Genomic DNA, 11,156 nt, shown 5'->3' with positions numbered 1-11,156 from the left:
ATAATAAGTATAAATATTAAATAATTTCTTTGTAATTTTCTTTTCCTCCCTCTATTGTGGTGAAATTTGGTATATACTCAGAAATATTCAAAGAAGGTTTATCCTTCTTCATAATCTTCTTGATTACCCTTAATTTTAACTTTAAGCAATAAGGCAATATTGTTTGAAATGATCTTTAGAAATTACTTGATTTATCCCTTTCTTAAAGAGCTCTACCCTCCTGATATTAGTATTTATAAGGGCCTTTATATAAATAATCCTTCTAATTAAGTACCCCTAAGAAACTATAAATGTCATGATTGGAGTAATAATAATAATTTCTTAAACCTATAATATAACCCTTAGTTTTGATTTTAAAAAATAAATTTAAAAAAAAAATAGTGTAAAATTAGAATGTCCTATAACTTAAATATTCCTTTAGATAATACCAGGTATCAGTCTTTTATTGATACTAGCTAAATAAATAAATATATAATTTTTAGTCTAATATATTTTGAATTATTATACATTTTCTACAAATCTTCTCTATCGTTGTTAATAAGCTACATATACTTTATCATGTTTTTAGTGATTAAGCTATTTTATTCCTTTTCTGTGGTGTTCTGCCCTACCTGATTATTTTATTTCTTTATGATTTTATAATTAGCCTTTATTTATTTATAAAATAAATCTAATTTTCATACATCTATAAATTCATATTTAGCTGATATAAAACAATGCTGGTATATTCACTACTTATAATAAACTGCTTAGTTTATAATTTAATTAATATATAGTTAGCATGTATTCCTTTATGAAATAGTACTCCTTAATTAAATACCAGTATATACCAATTAATAAATATTCACAGATACCATCTGAGTTAGTATTTAAGTATATATGTATAAATATTAAACTTCCCTCTATTGTGGTAAAAGTTTGGTATATACTCAAAAGTATTCAAAAATTTTTATCCTTTTGTTATGATATTCTTCTTAATAATCCTTTGAGTAACCCTAAATTTTAACTGTATACAATATAGCAACATTGTTTAAAATTTAACTATAGTACTAAATGATAAGATTTCCCCTGTTTCTTTATCAATGGTCTGCTAGTGTCTGCCCCCTTAATTGTCAGCTAATATCTTGATTTAAATTTTCCTTTACCAAACCTCATGATATTGCTTCCAATAAATCTTGATTTTTATGACTATACCAACTATGATTTCTGCCTGCTCCCTCAGCCTTACCCCTAACAGACACTGCCCCTTGTTCTCTCGGCCTTAGATATAAAAGGATTTGATAAAACTAGTCTATAAATTAAAACTGACCCCATAAAAAACAGTGACAAGCAAAAATCTGTAACAAGACTTTCTTCCTGATATCTTAGTAGCTTCTAAGCTGAAGGGAAGGCAGCATATTCTTTGTCTATCTCCTTAACTTCTTGGAGATTTTAGGTAAAATTATACTAATGTGTCCATCCATTCTAATTTAATATTAAATTCTATGTCTTTGTGCAGCTGAAGATTGCTCCATATTTAAATTGATGTAATGATTGCATTGTTCAATTAAATGGAGTTGCGTGAAATGATCGTACTGCTTTACCTCTGGATCTCCTTGTTGCTTATTTTGATATATATATATATATATATATATATATATATATATATATATATATATAAACATAATATATATACTATATATGTATGTATGTATGTATGTGAGATAATAGTTTCAGTATTAATAGTGAAACTATTAAAGTGAAAGTATCTGACATTACAATAGAGAGATGTTCTTGTTTCACTTTTGACACGTAATACTGAAATAGTGGAAGAGATAAGAGATTGCTCTGGGCTCGCATTAGACAAGAAATTGCAGGGTTTTTTTGTCTATGACACTACATGGACCCTAAGCAAGGTATGTGTAAAATTTGAATGAAATTGGTTGTGTAGTTCTCGAGTTTTAGGGATTCACACAACCAGACACACATTCTCATCTTTATATATATATATATATATATATATATATATATATCGTTTGTAGAAATACATAAATCCGGAGGAGAAACATATTCTAAGATATAGAGCAGTTAATATTATAGTGGGGTAGGCCGTAGGGCTAAACCCCTTATGAACGAGAACCATAGGGTAACCCCATAAACCGGCCTACCCCATTATAATATATATATATATATATATATATATATATATATACAAATAAAAGGGTAAAGGAATATTAATTTATTAATAAATTAATAATTAATAATTTTTACCAAGCATTTCGGTATGTAAGCACCATTATCGGTGAAGAACTTATTTAAAAGTTTTTATAAATTTATAAACATAATTAAGGGATCAGCAACAGTTGCTTCTCCACATACCGCTATCTGTTGGAGTTTTAGCACTTTAGCTGCTATTTCTGAACTTCGGTATGTGGTGAAGCAACTGTTGCTGACCCCTTAATTATGTTTATATATATATATATATATATATACATAAATTCACAAAATTCTTCAGACCGGTGCTCCAGCGTGGCCGCAGTCTTATGACTGAAACAACTAAAAGAATATTTTCTATTTATAGTCTGCCAAATCAGATTGGAGCCTGGTGTAGCCATCTAGTTTCACCAGTCCTCAGTCAAATCGTCCAACCCATGCTAGCATGGTAAGCGGACGTTAAACGATGATGATGATGATGAGTCTATTTATAATGTTTTCTCCCTTTCTCTCTCTCTCTTTGATAAATATGTGGGCGTATACAAACAAAATCACACATACACACATTACAAATGACTTCATTTCATAGAAAGTGGAGCGTTTTCGAATTCGGGGAAAACGATGTGAAACTGAAACTGTTTTCATAAATAGAACTGACGAACAGGATTTTGTTCACTTAGTTCCTGAGCTTTCTTCGTTTAATAATAGGGCGTAATAATTCTCCGATTGTGATCAGTTTGAAGACACGTCAACAAAAAAATATTAGTAAAATTGCTTGTACGTAAGTGGACTTTTTTTCACCAATATAATTCTTGGTAAGAACATTTTATTAAATCGTAATTTTTAAAATTTTGTTGTCGTTTTAGTGTTAGTCAACCCTGATTAGGTAGGCTAATGGCACTTGTCTTATAGATTTATCCACCGTTAATTATCAAATGAGATCCTTGATAGTTAAAGAATTGAATGATTTATCCACGGTTAATTATCAAATGAGATCCTTGATAGTTAAAGAATTGAATGAAATTGGCTATTATTTCCAGCAGGTCGAGCAACCACGTAGAAGATCTCTGGCTAGCTGAGATTAAAAGGATTTCTTTTGATTTATGTAACATTAGCTCTAACTGAACATATGTAGGCTAGTGACGTGCAACAGCCAAATTTAGTAGGAATATGGATATAACTTTCCCCCCTTTTTAAATATAAGACAATCTATGATCTTCGATTATGGGACGTATAAGTGTGAGAAATCCTACTAAACTACATAATGTAATTAAAAGTGAATTTTATTTGGTGTTCCATAAAGTTTTCCTAGTTAATTTTGTGGGCCATATTTTCCAAAAAAAGTTGGCATCATTGATCTTGGCGATCTTCTAGTATAATGTATCTATTTTACTTTCTCTTATTTTAGCTGACATCTGTTGATTTGTTATGCTGCTATGGATGATTTTTTTTTTCATGCGTTCAGCTTGTTAGTCAGGGAAATCTTAAGTTGTAGTTCATTGTTGTTGAATATAATTTAGACGATGTTACGACATAAAATACCGTTTCTACTTTATAAAAGTTATTTTTCACTTGACCAGTAGACTTTCGAGTTTAGTTTTTAATTTGCCTGACTTTTTAGCATTTAGTTTGATTTCTCTGATATTTTTGCGTCTGTTCATAGGTGGGTTTTCCCAGTTTCGACACATCTCCAATATAATAATTGGAATAAATTATTATTACAATTATTATGTTACTAATAATTACAGTAATTGGCCCGCCAGGATGGCATTTTTGTTCAAGTTGTGAACTTGATTATACTCCGCATAGCATACTGAATGGTCAAGCACACACCCACCGTATTGTTTGTGAAAAGACACCCGATTATTTCCTATACATTTGTGTAGTTTGTCAGAGGTTTATAAGAAACGAAAGAGTTTTTGAGCATTGCTAAACTAATCACAAATTGAAAATAAATATGCCCAAGGTGTGGATGAATAATTGCTTACAATGTTGTGAAACAGTTTCATTCAGTCGTTTTTGTCCCTCTCCACTCACTATCGGCTTCTTAAAGTAGGTTGATATGTTTTGGGTGGTGCCGCTTCGCCTCCAAACTCCATAGAAAGTTTTCACTTTGTCAAAAGTAGGTGTTTTCCGTGTCAAAAAGTGAAGCCATTAAAGTAGTTGACAATTGTAATTTAGCATTCAGTGTGATGTCATTGAAGTTGGATTCATAAATTATATTCTAATTAACTTGAGCAGAGTATGGCCCTAACTTATTCCAACCAACAATTTACAGCAAATACAAGCAACATAATTATTTTGCTGTCTTAATCATACGATATTTTCCTTCGAAGACGCTTTCACTTTTCACTCTGGAAAACACCTAAGCTTGGTAATTTCGCCTCACTTTCATGAGGATCTCGAAACGAAGAAATGCATCTACTCTCCTATTGCAGACAAACTGACTGCACGAGAAAAGAAAATACAGTTGGCATACATATAATTATTTCTCAGCCATGAAATTTGGCAAATTATGCAAGTTTCAAACCAGCTAAATGTCATTAAACATTGCAATTTTTGCGCCCCCTTTTCACTCTTAATCACCCACCATGAGTCAGCTATTATGTAGCGAGAATTGCATCATTCGACATAACTACACTTTAGAGATACGTACCCCGCGCTTATTTTTCATAACTTTCTTAATGTTGTATATTTTTTAAATGTAGAAATAAATTTTCGAATGTGTAGATTACAATTATGTTGATTGAATTTTTAAAAATTTTAATTTTAATTTTCTTTTTAATCGGAAAGAGAAAAAGTTCATAATTAAAAAAAAAACATTTTATGACTTGCTCAAAATTACTGCTAAGCAGTAACGGGGCACTTGCAGGATATTATCCTGAATGATTTCGATCTGTGTTGTAATGGACTAGATCTTTAATGTTTTCATTAATGAATGCTTTAATAAATGAGATGCCTTCAATTAGATAACGAATGTCATTAAAGTTTTTTTAAGTGCAATGAACATAAACAAGTTACTAAACTGTTAAGATTATATAGATATTCATTGTCTTCCTGAAAAAAAAAAAAAAAAAAAAATCACTTTCAATTAATCGACATTTACACCTTCGAATATAAATAAGAAAATTACGAAGAAACAAATCAGGAGGTGTTGCCCATTGTTCTTCGTCCCTGTCTAAGAAGAAATTAACTGTGAAGAAATTAACTGTGATTTGAAGAAATTAACTGCAATTTCGGTTAATGCAGAAATTGAAAGAGAGAAAGTGAAAAGCCGACATTTGCTTTGAAGTGAGAGGAGAAAGATGGATGTGTGTGTGTCTGTTTGAGAGTGAGTGAGTGAAGTTGTGTTGTATTTTTTGCATGTATGTATAAGTGTCTCTCTCTCTCTCTCTCTCTCTCTCTCTCGCACGCATACAAACCAAAATATGTATACATATGTATTTAAGTATGTACGTGTATATGAAAGATAATGTGTACGTGAGAGAGAGAGAGAGAGTAAGTGCCACTTGCACATCCGTGCAAAAAATACCTACATGACATTTTAGGGAAATGGATATCTTTTAATGAAATTTTATATAAATAACTTTCAAACAGCATAGATTACGATTATTGCGGGGAAATTTTTTCCTTGGGGTGGGGAGAGGACTCTCGAAGAGAAAGAAATTCATAAATTATTTTTTTGCTTGAGTGTAATGGAAAAAAGGTTTGAAAAAATTTTTGATTCATTTATTTTTCGTTTGAGTAATAGAAAAAGTTTTTAAAAAGATTCCAACAGTGGAGATATGCTAAAAACAACAAATTAATCTCTATTTTATCTAATTATTTTAAAATCAAAACGCATTAATTTATATAAAACTTCTTTGTTCGCTCATAAGATCAATAACATAATTTAGACCACATTGTGAACCTTGTAAGACACACGGTACCACATAGTGGGACCGAATGCAGAGCCATGTGGTTAGGAAGCAAATTTACTACACACAGCCACGCCTGCACCTATATGTAATACTTATATATTGTAATATGTGTGTGTGTGTGTGTGTGTGAGTGTATGTCCCCCCTCTCTCTGTATATATATATATATATATATATATATATATATGTAAATGTTAGATAAGGCTGGTTTATGGGATTACGTTAGGTTTCACGTCCATAAAGGGCTTAGCTTTATGGCATATCATCAGATCCCGAAACCTGTTGGCTAAAGGCCTCTATAGAATTTGCAGGAGGAATGGACCCCATCACTCAATGTCAATGAAAGAGATTTCTCCCCTTGGCTGTTGATCGCCAATATCAACAAAAGGGATTGTATCCCTTTGGCTATCAATCACCGTTGACCCTGTTATCTCGTGGGTTCCAATAGGCTAGCAGGAATTTCCTGAAATGTAAGCACGGTCTGAAGACCTCTGTTCTGGAGTGCAGGATGTTTCCTGGGTAGATGGAGTCCTTTAGGATCCTCACGTGTTCCGCTATGCATAATTTACAGCAATTGGTCCCAGGATTCTCCATTATATTGAGTATGGAATCCTGTCGTCTATCAGCTATCATACATGGCTGATTAATGACGTAACGAATCTTCATTCTGGTATCCTGAAGGAGGATCTGTGGTTGGAAAGGTGTTTGAATGAGTTCCCAGAACAGCCGATGTATCTCCGTGGTCGGGTGTTGGCCATAGTGTATCTGTTGGTGTTGGCGTCGCTGCTAGAACTGGCACTGTTGGTGCTGGTGTTGGCATCATTGGAGGCTGCGATGGTGTTGGATTCCATACACAATATCATGGAGAATCCTAGAAAATCCAGGTCCTTACATTAACAGGTCCAATTGCTGTAAATTATGCACAGCGGAATGACCGAGGATCCTAAAGGACTCCCTCTACCCAGGGAACATCTTGAACTTCAGAACAGAGGTCTTTGGACCATGCTTACATTTCAGGAAATTCCTGCTGGCCTATTGGAACCCATGGAATAAGAGGGTCACCGGTGATTGATAGCCGAATGGACACAATCCTCTTTGTCGACATCGGCGATCGATAGCCGAGGGGAGACGATCCCCTTGTTGACATTATCGGGGTCCCTTTGTCCTCTATACTGTAGAGAAGCCACTCGCTAGAGATGTGTTTAGCCAACAGGTTTTGGTACCTAATGATATACCATAAAGCTAAGCCCTTTATGGACATGAAACTTAAGGTAAATCCCATAAACGTTCCTTATCCAACTTTAATATATACTGGTGTATAACTTAGAGTGTGCTTCTTTTTTCGGATTTATGTTTACGAATGATGTATATATATATATATATATATATATATATATATATACAGGGTGTCCACAACAAACAATTAAATGTAAGAAATAATAATTTTTAAAGTATGTGTTAATCCCCATATGGGTACATGGAGTAAATAAAATCATAACATAAACAATTAAATATAAGAAATAATAATTTCTTAAAGAATGTGTTAATCCCCATGTACCCAGACTTTGTGGACACCCTGTATATACATATATATATACATATATATATATATATATATATATATGTTAAATGATACAGGCATGGAACACAGCCAGAACCCTGAGTTTCTCAACAGCGATTTATTCGATATCCACTTTCATTCGATGATGCACGTGTCCCAAACTTGTGTCATTTAATAAATTTTGTCCTTTATCTCCACTGATATTGAGGTATACTTCTATTGTTGTTATACATGTGTTTTGCATATATATATATATATATATATATATATATATATATATATATATATATATATATATAAGATCCTTGTTTCTCTATCTATCTGTCATATACTCAGATCAAGATAATTTTTAGTAGTGGTGTTAGATCATGTGACAGATTAAGTCTACTACCAAAGTAGAATATGGCAGCATATGAACTTGCAATGCAAAGTGACAGGACAAATTTGCATAAGGCAATTGGTATGTCATTCTTTCAGTTCTAGGATCTTATCTGTTGCTGTCACAGTTGTCTACTTTTGTTTTTAATTTTGTTTCAGTTGTTTTCAAATTACGTGTACTGATTTTGTTTTGTTTGCTAATTATGAAAATGAGATTGATTTTTTCCATAAATTAATAAAGTCAGTAGCTTTTAAACTTGGCAAATTTTGAGTAATTTTAGCCAATTTGAAAGCCACATACATTTTGATGCCTGTTTCCACAGTAACAAAGTTGTAGTCTGCTGTCTGAACCACCATCACCACCATGTATATCTTCTTTTAGACTGTAATTTCTTTGCCAATAAGTCAAACCCTAGTTCTAACCCTACCCCTACCCCTACCTCTAACCCTAATGGATTTTCTTCCTTTTTAAATTATTTACATGCCTGTTTGACCGTTTCACATGATTTTATTGGATAAAACTTATCAAAACTTACAACTTTTTGTCATTGTACTGTTTTACTTTCATTTTGTTTATTAAATCTTTGGTGTCGTAATGTTTTTACTTTCATTTCATGATAGCAGAAAATGCTATCTTCCAAATCCTGTTTTTCTAATTAGGTGAAAACGATTACATTTTTTATTGAATTTTTCGGGAATAAATGTATCATGAAACTGGATTCAGCATGAAAAATTACTTCAATATACCAAATTTGAAAAGTTTCATTTAATTTCAAAATCTGTGACAGCAACAGATAAAGATCCCAGTTCTACCAACCCACCCCTCTGTATTGGTAGGTACTTTCTAACTGAACTGAAAGGATGAAAGGCAAAAGTTTAACCTTGCTGGGATTTGAACTCAAAGTGCATATAGTTGGAACAAGTACTGATAGGCATTCTGTTTGACACTTACAATTTTGCTATAATTCATTATCTGCAAAAGTGAATTTATTTGGTTTAGTCATTGAATCCACCTATATAACATGGGGGAAAATAAGGTTTGTGTTTAGTCAAAGCATATTTTTTCTTCACACACCACCAAAAACATGGCCACAAATATTTCACTCTCAAAAACAACATTAAACTGTCTGATGATAAGAAAAAGATAAAAAAGACATGAGAAACAGAAAGAGAATGGTAATAAAAACAACAAAGATTTACTAAAGACCTCATTGAGTAGGACAGTTAATTTTGTTGTCAATGTATTAAGACATATTGAATGCAGTTTCTTCAATCACTTGAAGTTACTTACATCTAAGGTGGTTAAATTATTTTACAAAACCTTTCAGTAAATAAAACTGTCAATTCTGCTGTTTGTAAGGTAAGTATATTATCTTCCACTTGAATTTTTACTGATATGCTACAGTTATGAAATAAAAAAAATAAAAACATGACACATTTCCTTATCATAAATGAAAATAATTAATTGAAAGCTTTGGTTAAAATAAGCAAAGTAGCTAGTTGTAAAATCTCAATAAGAGGTGAGAGTAGTAACTATACTAACAAGTAAAATTAATTGCCACATCAATACGGTTGTTCAATGTTACTGCTAGTTTAAACACATCAATATGGCTGTTCAATGTTACTACTAGTTTAAACACATCAATATGGCTGTTCAGTGTTACTGCTAGTTTAAACATCAATATGGCTGTTCAATGTTACTGCTAGTTTAAACACATCAATATGGCTGTTCAATGTTACTACTAGTTTAAAACCCCTTGCAATATATATTCAGCATGCAGACTGCACCTATAACCAGCTGGTAGATCTGCCTGGGGTTAAACTACTAGTAACATTGAACAGCCATATTGATGCAGCAAGTAACTTTACTTTGGTTAAAATATTCCACTGAAATGCTTCAATTATACCATGAACAAAATTATTATAAAAAAAAAAATCCAAGTAATGTATGTAAAGTTGGTCTTTATGGTTTGATAAAGAAGCACATGATACATGGCCCATATAGCAAACAGAATGTTATTTGTCTTGCACGTTAAATGGATATTGCAGCAAGAGTTTCCCCCCATGAGTTTCACAAACATTAAGTGGTGATGACTGTATCCATTGTATCACTGGCAAAGTCCTACTGAAGGAATCATACTGCAACTATATGAGTTGGAAATGGACAGTAAGGTGAATAATCAACATGTGGTTTCCTACAATGCTTGGTTATTTCAGAAATATGAATGTTGAATGTTATGCATCTATCAAAGTTGTCAAATATGTATAGAATAACATATTCAGATGCACAGACCAGCCTACAATCTCATTAGAAAGAAAACAAGAATGAAATCATCTTGATATCAGCAATGCAAATCAGCAAGATAAGATCATTAAATATGAAAATTGAGGGTGCCTTGAATAATTTGAATCAAGTTAAAAATTGGAATTCCACATTCAGTAAAAAAAAAAAAAATCTTTCTATGAAATGTCTTCAGATTCACAAGTCTAATCAACAACAAATAATTTTTGATTCAAACAATGCAGAAAATGCCTCTCAAGAAGTTCAATCAACTAAATTCAGCTTATTTTGATAAAAATGATCCTAGAGTGAGAAATATCTGTCATTGCAACTTCCTTGAAATTGAAACATGGCAGTCATAGAATAAGACTTCATAAAGAATGATAAGAATACCAAAAAAGAATACAAGAGATCATTGTAGAGTATATATTGCCCATTCATCACAAGGAAAATGTTCCTATTTGACATTATTACTTCATCAGAAAGCTGGAGTTACAAGCTTTGATGTTTTATGTACAGTTGAAATTATAACCTGTCAAAACATACTTGTTAATGGTGCTCTCAATTTATGTATATTTGGAATGTATTGTTGATAGTAATTTACTAGGCCAAGGAAAGCTTGTAATGCCGGTATATTCATTGGAGGAAGCATATCCTTGATTGCATCTGCCCTTGATGGGTCAGGACATCTTCCACTCTTATCTATGATTTGACCTAGGTATTTGATTTTAGGCAAAAAAATTCACACTTCTCTTCACTGAGTGTGAAGTCATAATCCTTCATGTGTTTGATATGCTCATTCCACGATTTGCTTTTGATTAACAT

The 11,156-nt window shown here is 32.2% G+C and overlaps 1 protein-coding gene across 7 annotated transcripts in view; it reads left to right on the top strand.

Moving 5' to 3' along the window:
- The first annotated feature begins 1,769 nt into the window (after positions 1-1,769).
- Positions 1,770-11,156, top strand: part of LOC106881036 (interferon regulatory factor 1) — a 29,281-nt gene continuing 19,894 nt past the window's right edge. The window contains exon 1 of one of the 7 annotated variants that reach the window (XM_089351496.1): positions 1,770-1,895. The gene's annotated coding sequence lies outside the window, so the exon portion shown is untranslated. Of the gene's footprint in view, positions 1,896-2,647; positions 3,009-11,156 lie in introns of those variants that run through there. The other 6 variants (XM_014931237.3, XM_014931235.3, XM_052966845.2 and 3 more) reach the window with 6 other exon arrangements.

Source organism: Octopus bimaculoides, chromosome 1, assembly GCF_046866305.1.
Source record: "Octopus bimaculoides isolate indiv1 chromosome 1, ASM4686630v1, whole genome shotgun sequence".
Classification (NCBI taxonomy): domain Eukaryota; kingdom Metazoa; phylum Mollusca; class Cephalopoda; order Octopoda; family Octopodidae; genus Octopus; species Octopus bimaculoides.
The sequence above is the reverse complement of the archived record's forward strand: the minus strand, read 5'-3'. Positions and strand labels throughout refer to the sequence as shown.